The following is a 14929-nucleotide window of genomic DNA, read 5'->3' as shown; positions in this document are numbered from 1 at the left end:
AGAGAGAGAGAGAGAGAGAGAGAGAGAGAGAGAGAGAGAGAGAGAGAGAGAGAGAGAGAAAAGTGGGCCAAGGTAGAGTTGTGGCATCGATCGATCTGTTCCTGGACTGAAATATTAATAAGAACTATCCATTTTGATCTCACACTGACCTTACCTGTGTGTGTGTGTGTGTGTGTGTGTGTGTGTGTGTGTGTGTGTGTGTGTGTGTGTGTGTGTGTGTGTGTGTGTGTGTGTGTGTGTGTGTGTGTGTGTGTGTGTGTGTGTGTGTGTGTGTGTGTCCATTATCCTGCGGTATGTTTATTGATATACAGTAATGGCCACTATGAAGGACCTTGGAATACCTGAGTCTATATCCTCCTCCTTCTCCTCCTCCTCCTCCATTACCATCACCTCCATCATCACCCTCTATAATCGTTCTTCTATTCACAAACTCCACCCTCACCAACACCACACCCCCACCACCACCACCACACCCCCATCACCACCACCACACCCCCATCACCACCACCACCACCACCATCACCACACCAAGCACCGCACCACCAGCACCACCACACCCACCACCGCACCGCCGCAGCCCGCCCACAGACAGGTAGCAACAATAGCGGAGAGCAAACAAAACGTCACCTTACCCGCCCTCCCCCTAGCACACCGGAGACCTAAGTTTACCCGCTCGTGGTCGATACTAGGACAACCTCACGTGTGTGTGTGTGTGTGTGTGTGTGTGTGTGTGTGTGTGTGTGTGTGTGTGTGTGTGTGTGTGTGTGTGTGTGTGTGTGTGTGTGTGTGTGTGTGTGTGTTATCATCATCTACCTTCATTACTTGCATTTTACTTTCATATAATTCTTTCGTAATAAAATTTCGTAATTTCTTTCATTGTTAATGGACTCTGGTCGTCTGGGCTCCCGCGTCTGAATTGCTACTCAGGATAAAGTCATCTTCACGGCTCCACTTGCCTGACCGGAGCTGACAAATTTTGCCTAGTCAGTTCTTGAAGCCTGCGTCTGACATCAAATTCAAATATCCTCTGTCAAGCAATTCTAAATATTTACAACTTGGTCGATGAAGAACTTTACGGTGTTGGTTCTCCTTTACCTTTGGTTAGAATGTTGTTCTCAGCTACATGAAATGTTTAATCGTTTGACGGGTAATTGTTAAAAATAATATCTTCTAAAATATTTAGATAGACATTTCTAAAACACTAGTAAAATACAACCAATGTTCGTAACAATTACTTATCATACGAGAAGAAACGAGTTGATGTAGTTGAGAGAACACCATTTGAACTTTAGCACGTTGGAGTATAACCAATAATCAAAGTTCTTCTTCATCGACCGAGTTGTGAACATCTGGAATTGATTGACGGAGGATATTTATATTTGTTGTCAGTCACAGGCTTCGAGAAGTGACTAGACAAGGCGTGGCAGCTCCGGTCAGTCAAGTGGAGCCGTAAAGATGATTTTGTTCAGAGTATCGGCCGGCAGAACACTCACGCCAGTTGTGGCTGAATTACCAAACGGTGGCAGAAGTTGCAAGGTCATTCATTAAGGCTGACCGAACAGGTTTTTAGTTGATTCACCTTCGCGGTGTTTCTAAATGTTTGCTGATATTCGCTGCAGCAGGGAATTACGACTACTGGAAATCAACTTGCTTCTATGTCCAAGAGATGGACCAACTTCTCATCAGCTGTCCGGAAACATTCAAGAAATCTGTACAAGGTTTTCAATGTATCCCTCAGAACAGCAAGTTTTGTGCAGTCCTCAGCGCGGATCTTGTCATCGAAATGACACTGGTGAGGTCATTTAAGAGCACGAAGAGTATGATACGTGGGAGCGAAATGTCTAAAAATCAGAGCCCTTTGGACTGTCACGGCCTGTAACACCAGCGAATAACACCCCAATGCGGGAGTTCACAGATTTGTCACACGCATTTGACCAGCACAAGGATTTGACTGAGGCGAGAATGAAAAGGCAAGCTGCTGACCTGCAACTGATCAATTCAAATCTTGCCATTTGTTCACCTTCCTCCCCAGACTCTGCATCAAGGAACATCGTCCTGGTGCTGTGCTTGAGGAAGGAGTGAATGAGCATGAATATGATACTGTTGGACTCAAGATCATGCACAAAATGATTGGACAATCTGTCTTCAAGTTTTCATTCGCTGAAAAAAAGCCATTACACATAAAAGACTTGCTATCAAGCTTGCTCGTGATCGAACCATTCATTGTGCACTTCTTTTTCAACGATCCAAAGTGGGGGGAGGCACTGGAGGTTGTTACGTGTTACGAGCTCATTCCTTTCCATCCTGCCCTCTTTGAATCCAGACACCTCGCCAAACAGGCCACAATCAGCACGTGCAATATGTAATCAAGCAAGAAATGCCGTAATACTTCACACCCGGAAACGAGCGCCATGTCCTTGACGGCGTTTCACTCCACCTAATTTCGCCAATTCGTTTTGCATTCATTTACTTATATATAGTGCTTTTATGTTCCTTTCTCTCCTTTTCTTATTGTTTCACTTTCTGCTTTTTTTATATCCTCAGTTCTGCTTTCAATGCTCTCTCTCTCTCTCTCTCTCTCTCTCTCTCTCTCTCTCTCTCTCTCCTTATATCGTTAATTTATTCCTCTCATTTACATTTGCCTTTTTCTTAACAATTCTTTGTCTTTTCTTTCCTTATATTATTTTCTTTCATTCGAGTCCACTCCTTTCACAAGTGTGTGTGTGTGTGTGTGTGTGTGTGTGTGTGTGTGTGTGTGTGTGTGTGTGTGTGTGTGTTCAGAAAAGGAGGCACGTAAAGAGCACAAAAAATAAAAATAAATGCCGGCAATGACGCTGCTCCCACAAACGGTATTCACTTGAAGGGTCCAAAACAGAGGGGTCGGAGTCATTTGGAGGTGTCTTGGTCCCCCCTCTTAAAAGTGTTTAAGTAGTAGGCAGAAGGAAATAGACACAGGTAGGCTGCTCCAGTTTACCAGTTGAAAGGAAGGAATTTATAAAAATCCTGGTTAACTCTTGCATAAGGGATTTGGGTATCATAGAGATAAGATAGACAGTCGTGTGCAGCGGGACCGCGGGAGTGGAGGAGGCATGCAGTTAGCAAGTTCAGAAGAATAATCAGCATAAAAATATCAGTAGAAGCTAGAAAGAAAGGCAACAGTGCGGCGGAATTTAAGAGGTAGGAGACTGTCAGTAAGAGAAGGGGAGCTGATGAGACGAAGAGCCTTAGACTCTACTTTGCCCAGTAGGGCTGTGTGTGGAGCCCCCACACAAATGAGATGCGTACTCCATACGAGGGCGGACAAGGCCCCTCTATATGAATAGCATCTGGGAGGGTGGTAAGTTAAAAAAAATGGAGACAATACAGAACACTCAACTTCGGGGGAGTTGATTTAGCATGTGTGTATGTGTGTAATTCACCACGGCCTGATCACGAGTTGGACTCGCTTTCGCCAGCAGGTACCCTCCCGACACGAGCAAGTGCATGCTCATTATCGTCGATCTCTGGGTACTGCCAGGACCTCACACACCACACACCCCATCCCCCTTGCTCAAGGGGAGACAGTAACCACTCCTAGTCAACGGAAAGAGACCGGCCTGAGCGGGGCTCGAACCGCCGCCTGTTTGCCCGTGAAGCCTTGCAGCGCGGTGTGTGTGTGTGTGTGTGTGTGTGTGTGTGTGTGTGTGTGTGTGTGTGTGTGTCAACGCTAGCAACAGCTGCATCACCAATATCAATACCACCACCACCAATACCAACAACAACAACAACATCACCACCACCACAACGATAACTACCTCGTCTTGACAACAGCCCGATGACACACACACACACACACACACACACACACACACACGTTACGTAGGTTGGTTCCTTCCTTCTTTCCTTCCGTCTTATTAAGCCGAGCCGCGGGGGTCGCATTAATGAAGCTTAGGTAAGATATTGCTCGGAGGAGGAACACGAGCAGGAGGAGGAGGAGGAGGAGGAGGAGGAGGAGGGATGAATATTAGAAAAATTCATGAGCAAAATCAAATTACTATGATTTTTTAATTAATTACAGAGAAAAAATTGAATTACAGAGTGAGAGAAAATAAAGCCGAACAGACAACAATGATAAAGCAGAGGCAACCAAAACAAAACACAAAAGATAAACAAGAAACACGTCAACAAACACGAAGAAACAATCACACCCAGCGAAATACAACAGGAATGTAACCACAGACAAAGAAACAAACACACAGACACAGACACAAACATACAGAGAAAACAACAACTGCCGACCACACAGAGCAAGATTAATAAAGACGACTGACAGACACACACACACACACACACACACACACACACACACACACACACACACACACACACACACACACACACACTCTTTTCCTCTATTTATTTTCCTGTATTTCCTTTTCCTGGCTTTTTTCCTGTATTTTACAACTAGGTAAATACACACACACACACACACACACACACACACACACACACACACACACACACACATACTAGACAGACAGACAGATATTCATGAGCAAATGGACTGACCCACAAACACATGAACAGACAGACAGACAAGCAAACAGACGGAAGAGGGCGGGCTAAAGAGCAGGAGCACGCCATACAGGTGACCGCAGCTTAATGAACACGGCAGGTGCTCCACAGGTGGGGATGCCAGCGTGCAACAGTGCCTAGGAACGCGACCCCACCCCCCCCCGCCCCTAACCTTCCCCCCTGGCACTCAGTTTGTCCTCCTCCTTTCCTCTTCCATCGTCACTATACCACCTTACCCTCGTTCAATTCCTCCCTTCCTCCCTCCTTCCATCTTAGTTCCTTCCCTACACTCTTCCCCTACCTCTCAGCTCCCCCCCCCCTCGCCCCTCACCTACACTTCCTATCTACTTCCTTCATCTACTTATCTTTATACAACTTTTCCGAATTTTTCATTGCTCTTAATCCTTCAATCCGTACTCTGCAATCCACACACACACTATTTCTTTCCCCTTTTACCTACATTTCCCATCTCTTTACTTTTTCAGTCTATCATTATAGTAACTCCTTTCCCATTTTCCAGTTCTCGTTGCCTTCCTTCCTCCTCCCTATCCGTTTATCCTTGCCCCGTTCTTCCCTTATTCCCTCCTTGCATCTCTCTCCCCTCCCACCCACAATTACTATTCCCTTCCTTCATCCATCTGTTGTTGTCCACGTGATAATCAGCAGGTGGTACATTTAAAATTGATATATATGTTATCTCATTTTTATATGCGATGTTGGTCTATTGCTGGGCCACACAACCCCGTGTATATGAACGTTGTGAGCCTGTGTGTCCCCGCCTACCCCTGCTTAGCCAGCTTAGGTAAGGTCCTCCAAGATTTATTTTTTTATTTTTTTATTTATATATGTTAAGCTGTGTGGATGAGCTGCATGTAAATGATGATGATAAAAACAAAAACAATGAAATGAACAAAACTTACAAACTGAAAAAAATAATTATGGCCCAATAGCCCAGACAGGATTCTATGGCCCCCCAAAAAAATCATCCATCTACCTTCATTCTACCTTTCCTTTTCTCCATTTATTTTTCCTTTCCTCCCTCCTTCACACTCTTGCATCCCTACCCTACACTCTTCCCCTACTTACTCCTTACCTCTTTCCTTTCCTACCATTTCCTATCCCTTTCCCTCTTCCACCCTTTGTCCACTTTTCTTTTTATTCCGGCTCGTTTCCTTTCCCCCTTTTCTTCTTACCATCCATCTTACCTTTCCCCTTTTATCTTTACCTCCTTTCTTATAATTTATCTTCCCCCATCTCCTTCTCTATGTTTCTTTCCCTTCCCCTTCCCTTTTTTTCCTCCCATTCTTCTATTTTCCTTTCTCCCTAAGCCCCATTCATCTCTATAGTTTCCCTACCCCCTTCACTGAGTCTCTTTCCCCACCCCTTTCATACTTGTCCCTTCCCTGTGTCTATATCTTTCCCTCTCCACTTTTTATTTGTTTTCTTTGTTCCCTTCTACTGTACTTACAACCTCCCGTTAACCCCTTTCATCTCCAGGGTCTCTCCTATGTCCATCTTCCTCCACCCCTTTCTTCCCTTACATCAAGTCTTCACCGCTCCCCCTAACGTCTCCCTTCTCTAGCTCTTCCTCCCTTCTCTTTATATACTTCCCTTACCTCAAGTCTTCACCCCTCTCCCCAACGTCTCCCTTCTCCCCTTCCTCCCTTCTCTTTATATACTCTGTGAACCCTTGCACCCCATTCCTCATCTCCCCGCCCCCTTTCATCCCTTACTCCCTCTGTGCCTTCCCCATCTTCTCTTCCTCCTGTTCCCCCTTTCCTTACCCTATTTCCCCACCGTCCCCAACCCTTCCCCTCCCCTCTTGCACCCTATTCCTCACCCCTACCCCCTCTCCTTCAATCCCTTACCCCCTCTGTGCTTTTCCCATCTTCTCTTCCTCCTCTTCCCTCTTTCCTTAAGCTAATTCCCCACCGTCCCCAACCCTTCCCCTCCCCTCTTGCACCCTATTCCTCACCCCTACCCCCTCTCCTTCAATCCCTTACCCCCTCTGTGCTTTTCCCATCTTCTCTTCCTCCTCTTCTCTCTTTCCTTAAGCTAATTCCCCACCGTCCCCAACCCTTCCCCTCCCCTCTTGCACCCTATTCCTCACCCCTACCCCCTCTCCTTCAATCCCTTACTCCTTGTGTGTCTTCCCCCATCTTCTCTTCCTCCTGTTTCCCCTTTCCTTAAGCTATTTCCCCACCGCCCCCAACCCTTCCCCTCCCCTCTTCCACCTCATTTCTCACCCCAACCCCCCCCCCCCCGTCTCCTTCAATCCCCTACTCCCTCTGTGCCTTCCCCATCTTCTTTTCCTCCTCTTCCCTCTTTCCTTAATTCCCCACCGTCCCCAACCCTTCCCCTCCCCTCTTGCATCCTATTCCTCACCCCCACCCCCTCTCCTTCAATCCCCTACTCCCTCTGTGCCTTCCCCATCTTCTCGTCCCCCTGTTCCTCCTTTCCTTACGCTATTTCCCCACCACCTCAAAACTCCCCTCCTCTCTCCCATCCTATTCCTCACCCCATCCCCCCCCTCTCCTTCAATCCCTTACTCCCCATGTGCCTTCCCCATCTTCTCTTCCTCCTCTTCCCTCTTTCCTTCCGTCCTTTCCCCGCCGTCCCCAACCCTTCCCCTCCCCTCCCCATGCCCCCTGACTTCCTCTTCCACCTGCAAGATCCCAGCAGGACAAGTGGCGTGTGTGCGTCGGGAAATAACTGAAATAAATGTGTTAATCAAGGGACGGAATAAAGTGTCACGTGATGTGTGTGTTAATTAAAGGTGTTGCCGGAGGAGGAAGGCAGGTGAGGATGCAGCGACGACTGTACCGGCGAAGGCAACAACAACAACAACAACAACAACAACAACAACAACAACAACAAACTAGAACAAGGACAAGGAAAAGAACAAGAAAAAATAACGAAGATGAAAAAGATAAAGAACAAGAACAAGAAAAACAAGACCAAGAAGAAAAAGAAGAAAAAGAACAAGAGCAACAACATCAACAACAACAACAACAACAACAACTTCAACATCAACAAATTAACAATAACAGCATAAACTAAAAAAAAAATAACAATAACAGCAATAACAAAAACAAATACAACGTCATCAACAACAATCACTATTACTGCCAACACACTAACCTGTTGTTCTTGTTGTTGTATGACCACGGCATGTCCGCCTCACTCATCCTCCTGCTGTCGGTAAAGGGCTGTCGGTAGATAGCTGTCGGTGTCTAAGACTGTCGGGAACGCAGTTGAAGTTCCTGCGGCAATGACTGTATGTGTGTCTATCTGTTTATGTCTCTGTGGCTTTAGGAGTCCGACGGTAAAGGCTCCAGGGGGGATTTTATTGGGGTAGTCTGTGTGTTTGTGTGTCTGCAGGGGCGTAAATTGGGCTGTCTGTTTGTCTGGGTCTGTTGAATGATGCGGTTGGGTTGTTGGCGGAGGTCAGGCTGTCTGTCAGGGGGGTGGCGCGAGGTCAGATGCCTGTGTGTTGTCTGAGGGACTCCGGTGCCTGTCGGGGTGTTTGTAGGTCGGCTGTGCGTCTGTTGGAGGGCTGTGCAGGGCGAGGGTAGAGCGGCGTGGCCCGAACTGAGGGAGAAAAAACAAACGAGTGGGCGGGGCTGCAGGGAGAAGGGGGAAGGGAGAGAGGGGGAGAGAGGAGGAAGAGGAGGGGGAGAGAGGAGGAGGAGTAGGAGGGGGAGGAAAGGAGGAAGGAGAGGAGGAAAGGAGGAAGGGAAGGAGGAGGAAAGGAGGAAGGGAGGGAGGGAAGGAGGGAGAGAAAATGAGTGTTAGATCGTAAAGAAACGAGACAATGTGGTAGACTATAAGAAAGATGAGAGAGAGAGAGAGAGAGAGAGAGAGAGAGAGAGAGAGAGAGAGAGAGAGAGAGAGAGAGAGAGAGATTTACATAGATCCACATAATATGCTCAGACCACAGACTAGAGATGTATCGGATGTCGAATTTCAGACATCCGCGGATGCGGATGTATATGCGGATGTCATTTTGCGGATGCAAATGTGAATGCGGATATCAGTCTCTACTAAAATGCGGATGCAAATGCGGATGCGGATATCAAAATATGATATCCTCGCGGATGCGGATGCGGATGTTTTTACGTCAAACGTTCTCACCAAGAGGACCCCCCCCCAAAAAAAAGCCTGTTTCAGTGTCAGACCATGCAGACAGGAGAAGTAACAAATAAGGTGGGAGAACCAAAATACTGCCAAATGAGTTCGAATGGTGTCTTAATAGTTGATACTTCTCTCTTTGAAAGTATTTAAGTCATAGGAAGACGTAAATACAGACGCAGGAAGGGAGTTCCTGAGTATACTAGTGGAAGTAAAGTGGAAGTACTTTTTGTTACAATAAAGTTTTATGACGAGTTTCAGCCACACATTTTGTGCGTTACCAGGATGCGGGACGTGGACCAAACTCGTCGTGCATCCCACCGACCACTTTCCCCAACCTCCACCCTTTTGAAAGTGGTTAACTATAAATCTATAACCAACTGATTGAACTGATACTATAAACACATATTTATTACTTAATATTTAAAGTTCAAGATGGGCAAGTTTCGTTTAAAAAACAGTAGCTTATCTACCTTTTCTGGCAAAAGCCGATTGCGCTTAGCGTCATGTATCAAGCCAGCACTACTAAACAGCTGCTCACTAGCAACGCTACTTGGTGGACAGGAGAGATACTGGCAAGCTACCTTTGCCAAATCAGGGTAGACTGTCTTCATTGTCTTCCACCATTGCAAACTATCTTGACTTGTTCCACTTATTCTTTTCTCTCTGTGATATTTCTCAATATCTTTCATGAGTAAAGTTACGACAGATGAGTTTTCTGCTTCATCATCACTGCTGGAGGCAAGAATAGAGGTCATTGCTTCATCTAATGTTCCACAGGTGTTTCACTCATATCATCTCTTCTTCGTTTCCTTCTTGGTTCTCCATCTTCCTCTTCTAGAATAGTTGTCTGACGAAGCTCCTCACATACTCTGGCAAGTGATGATTTTACTTGATCAGTGACGTGAGATGAAGAAAAAAATTTACTCTTGTATCTTGGGCCAATATATGTTGCAATTCTGTAAAGATCTTCATTTTCAATCCAAGAAAATCTTTTCTCAACATCAGCTTGCATTGCTTCTTTCATGAAGTTTACTGCCTGTGTTGCTTGTGTGTCTTCATTTAACTCAATCACTGATCCTGAGCCTGGTTCATCTTCAGAGCTTGTATCTGAAGTATGAGTTTCTTCAACAGGGTTAGAAACTACTGATGTGGTATGCTGAAGAGTGTGTTTTAAGGACTTTACAAGTGGAATCACTTCAGCTGCTGTTGATGTGGAGTCACTAAGTTTTTTTGTGATATCTTCATAAGGTTGTAAGGCTTGTACACATTTATGCATAATCAACCACTCAGTATTGCTGGGCTGTTTGATTTTGGAGTTGGTAGCAGCATACACACACACAGATTCCTTTATTTCTAGTGTTCTTCTTAGCATGTGTAAGGTGCTATTCCATCTTGTGGGTGTATCATGAATAACAGAGAGTTTAGGTACTTGCAGCCTGTCCTGAATCTTTTTAAGTTCATCTTGTGCCATAGTTGAGTGATGAAAGTGCGTAGCAATACTACGAGTTTTTTTGATCATGTTTTCTATATCACAATGTGATGATAACCCAGTTTTAGCAATCAGCTGTATTTTATGCACAGTACAATCCAAATTATTTACACCTGAGAGAAACGGAGCTTTTTTCATATTTGCTCCAGCATCACGCAGAACACAGTGCACATTTGTACGAGACATGTCCCACTTCATCAGCATATCATCCAACATTTTGGAAATATATTCTCCTGTATGTCGTTCTTCCAGTGGTTCAGCACCTAGCACAAAGTTTGTTCTTTCAAATTCCTTATTTATGGTATGTGCAGTTAAACTCAGCAATGAGACACCTGCTGAGGTATCTGACCACACATCAGTTGTGAAGGAAAGTTTGTTGTCTTGCTTCACTTCATCAATTATTTCTTTTATTTTCTTGAAAATAGACTCATACATATCACTACATATCATTAATGAATAGAAATTTCGCTGCTTTAGACTGTATAGTGGAGCAGCTTCAGTCATCAGTCTCATGAATCCTATGTCCTCAACATGACTGAAAGGCAAATCATCCATGACTAACATTTCTGCAATGCATTTATCCAGTTTCTTTGCCTTAGGGTTAGAAGCATCCCATAATTTTGCACTCTGAAAATACTCAGCAACATTCCTTTGCTTAGCATCTGTCTTTGCTTTTTGCAAAGGTGTTTTTTCTATATTTATTTTTTCTTCCAACTTCTTTGTCTCTTTTGCCATTAACTCTTCAAACTGTTCTTTATGCAGTGATTTCAAGTGGTTTTTCAAAGATGTAGTTCCACGTCCCTTTCGTGAATAATCTTTCTTGCACAACAGACACTGTGCTAGGTCACTTGACTTGCTCATAAAATATTTCCACACTTCACTGCTATGTGACGCCCTTTTTCAGCTGCTGTAGCAGTCAGCACAGAACAATAAGGCTTTGTAAACTTGATTATAATATCCTTTTAAACCATCACTGGCAAACTGTATTATCAGCGAGGAGCAAAGCAAGGAAGGAGCAGTACTTCTTCCTTCGAAGGCAAACTCTTACCAAACTGATGACCTAGCTGCCAGTGTACTGTGTAGGACTTATGCTCAGAATGCCAGTTTACAACTTATGGATCAGTATTATAAATTTTCGAGATGCTTAGCAAATGTGAAAAGAAAATTACTTTATTCTAATGATTCATTGCATTAAATTCTAGTAAGAAATACATCGAAAAGCCCTCTATAACAGTAATAATGATAATAATAATAAAACAATAGCTAATATTACCCTTCCTCTGTGAAAATCTTTTCATCGGCAACTCACTGTATCAGGGGAAACAGGCGACAACAGGAAAACTCGTGCGATAAGAAGAGCTCAGCGCTGCCGGTTCATATTTTTTTAATATTATTATTTGTATAATTATGGAAACATTCGCATTAAAAGTATTTAAGGAAGAAGCACTGAATTCTACCGTGTGAAGTGGGAATATGGTCTAAGACTGCAATGTACGACATTACTCAGCCACACGACACACACATTACAATCTCTCTCTCTCTCTCTCTCTCTCTCTCTCTCTCTCTCTCTCTCTCTCTCTCTCTCTCTCTCTCTCTCTCTCTCCAGCAGTAAGGCATCGGGGTGAAGGTGACAAGCAAGGGTGATAAGCCTCCTCTCTATCTCCCTCTTCACCCTCCTCACACACACACACACACACACACACACACACACAGTGACTCACTCATCTGTCGTTACTAAGTATCTAACATTCCACCATTCACAGTTTGCAGTTTATTTACTAAGTATTTTTACTTCATAGTCACTAAGTAAAATTCGCCCCCTCCTCCTGACCTTCCCCTAAATTCTAGACACATTACGTTGTGTAAGTTTGAAAGGAAATGAATCCGTGATATTATTTGCTTTAGTTTTACTAGATAATTAATTCATTAGACACACATCAATAAATTTACTCCACATTTCTAAGCTCTGTCTGAACTCTAAGTCTGTAAGCACCAGGCAGTACTCTACTACTCTGCTAGTCTGTAGCTGCGTGTCTATATATTACTCTATAATCTATAGGTTGTGCAATACACAAAACACATCCGCATCCACACATCCTCTGTAGAGTGCGGATGCGGATGCGGATGCGGATGTATATTTCACCACAAATGCGGATGCGGAGGCGGATGTTCAGTTTATCACAACTACGGATGCGGATGCGGACGCGGATGTGAAAAAATATGCGGATGTTCCGCGGATGCGGATGCGGATGCGGATATCCGATACATCTCTACCACAGACACAATGCTCCTGACAAGAACTGGTGGTCTGTCCTTAATAAAATTCCCAGTTGTTTCTCCATAAATCCTTGTCCTTTCCACTAAAATCCCTGCTGTTTTTAAAAGCCTAAGTGCAACGACATCATACGGACACAAAAGCTTTACATTTCTACCTTAGCGAATATTGAGGTGGAGGAAGCGGCGGTCAGGCTGGTTCAACAATGGTCCACTTCATAGTCCAGGATCGGTATTCTCAGACGCTTCCACCTCTTATGTCATAAGATATTTCCAAAGGCTAAAATGGAGTTTAATCGGGTTTTCATGGATGCTTTTCACGTTAAAGGTACAGAAGAGGGGTCAAACTACCACCTGGATCATAAATGTACCTCTGGAAATGCCCAATAGACCTTCAAAAAACCTGTCAAATGTGAGTGTGTGAGCGGCGAAGCGTTTGAGAATATGGTCCCAGTACAGCAAGTTTGTAAGCCTCAAAGCCAAACACAAAATACTACGAAAATTTCTTGTACAGTGTTTGGCGTTGATATAAAAAGGAGGAAATTTTAGAAAACCACACAGGAAAACTCTTTAGTATCTGGTATGAGTGGAAATAGCGGATCATTGTGGAGAATAAAGTTTGGTTCGGGTGCTTACAATGACTCTGGGCTAGTTCGACAGTCCAACAGAGTCATTGTAAGCGCCCAAACCAAACTATAATCTCCACAATGATCCGGGTTTTTTCGCAATACCAGATACTAAAGAGACTTCCCGCGTTGTCTGCTAAAATTTAATCCAATTTATATCAATCGCAAACACAATATAAGGAATTTTCGTTTTTTTTTGTGTGTGTGTGTTTGGTTGGGGAGCTTACGAACTGTTAAACTGGCCCTCTGTGTTGTACTGTCGAACTGGCCCTTTGTCCCTTGCATGGTGGGGAGGCCAAGACTGGTCCATGCATTCCAATGTGATCTGACTTAATTATTATATAGTGGTAGCGGTATTTTTTTTTCTTTTTTTTTACAGCAGAGAGACAGTTCAAGGGCGTAAAAAGAAAAACAATAATGAAAAAAAAATCCCGCTACTTACTGCTCCTGAATTACATCTTTATTCTTAAATGAGGAGCTTATATCAATGAGGCCCAACATTCTCTTAGCTTGAATTGCTGCGTCAGTGCATTTCTGGCAGAATTTGAGTTTTGACGCCGCGATTTTGACAAGATTCTTATCACGCTGCGCGCTTTTGAGTTTCACACCGAGGGGCAGCATGAGCCAAGAGAAGATGGCGCCACTATAAACACTTGCCTGCGCCATGACGGGCTGGGGCTGACTAGATTCCAAGACCCTCAAGAGAGCCTACCGGCGTTACAGGCGTACACGTAATAAAAAAAATATATAAAAAAATCCTTAATCGAGCTTGCTATTTTTAGTTCCAACCTGAAGAATCTGACACTTATTATCAAAGGGGGAAGAGAGTACAAAAGAATGAAGGAGGGAAGAAGGAAAGAAGAAAGAAAAAATATGTAGGAGGAAAAGGGGGATGAAAAAGAGCAAGGCAGAGAGGGAAAGAGGAAAAGAGGAATAAAAAAAAGAGAGAGATAAGAAAAGGATAACTGAAGGAGGATAATGAAGGAAAGAATAAGAAGAGGGACTGAAAACAAAAGTAAGGGAGGGAGGGAGAGAGGAAAGAGGAAAAGAGGAATAAAAAAACGAAAAAGATATAAAAAGAGATGGGAAAAGGATGTCTGAAGGAGGATATGAAGGAGAGAATAAGAAGAGAGAGAGGGACGGAAAACAAAAGTAAGGGAGAGAGAGAGAGAGAGAGAGAGAGAGAGAGAGAGAGAGAAAAAGATATAAAAAGAGAGATGGGAAAAGGATGTCTGAAGGAGGATATGAAGGAGAGAATAAGAAGAGAGAGAAGGACTGAAAACAAAAGTAAGGGAGGGAGAAAGAGAGAGAGAGAGAGAGAGAGGAATAAAAAAAAAAACGAAAGATATAAAAACAGAGATGGGAAAAGGATGACTGAAGGAGGATATGAAGAAGAGAATAAGAAGAGAGAGAGGGACTGAAAACAAAAGTAAGGGAGGGAGGGAGGGAGGAAAATGCATGGTCTGAAAATAGAGAAAAATATAAAGAATGAGGGAGAGAAAGAAAAGAGTCAAGAAACGAAGAGTGTGAAGAGGGAAACGGGAACAAGGAACAAGGGAAGTTAAGATGTGATAAAGTAAATAAAAGAAAGGAAGCGAGGAGAAAAGTGGAAGAATGAAGAAGTAAAAAAAAAAAAAGTTTGAGATAGAAAGGGGAGAAAAAAAAGTGCTCAGAAAGGTTACGTAAAAGGGGGAATAAAGGAAATGATGCTGATAAAGGAAGGTGAAGCAAGATTGAATAAAGAAAAGAACATAAGAAACCTATCCCCATTTTCTTTATTCCCCTTTCCTTACCCATTCTCCCCCCCCCCCTTCTGTCAATGATATGGGGGATAGGGAGTAGGGGACGAAAG

At 43.9% G+C, this 14929-nt stretch overlaps 1 long non-coding RNA gene across 1 annotated transcript in view; it reads right to left on the bottom strand.

Annotated features, from left to right (window-relative positions):
* Nucleotides 1-14929, bottom strand: part of LOC126982903 (uncharacterized) — a 38718-nt gene that overhangs the window by 9486 nt on the left and 14303 nt on the right. The window contains exon 2 of the long non-coding RNA XR_007735388.1: nt 7696-8145. This is a non-coding gene — a long non-coding RNA (uncharacterized LOC126982903). The remainder of the gene's footprint in view (nt 1-7695; nt 8146-14929) is intronic.

The sequence above is a fragment of the Eriocheir sinensis genome, chromosome 52 (assembly GCF_024679095.1).
Source record: "Eriocheir sinensis breed Jianghai 21 chromosome 52, ASM2467909v1, whole genome shotgun sequence".
NCBI classification, from domain to species: Eukaryota; Metazoa; Arthropoda; class Malacostraca; order Decapoda; family Varunidae; genus Eriocheir; species Eriocheir sinensis.
Note: the sequence above shows the minus strand (reverse complement) of the source record. Positions and strands in the feature narration are given on the sequence as shown.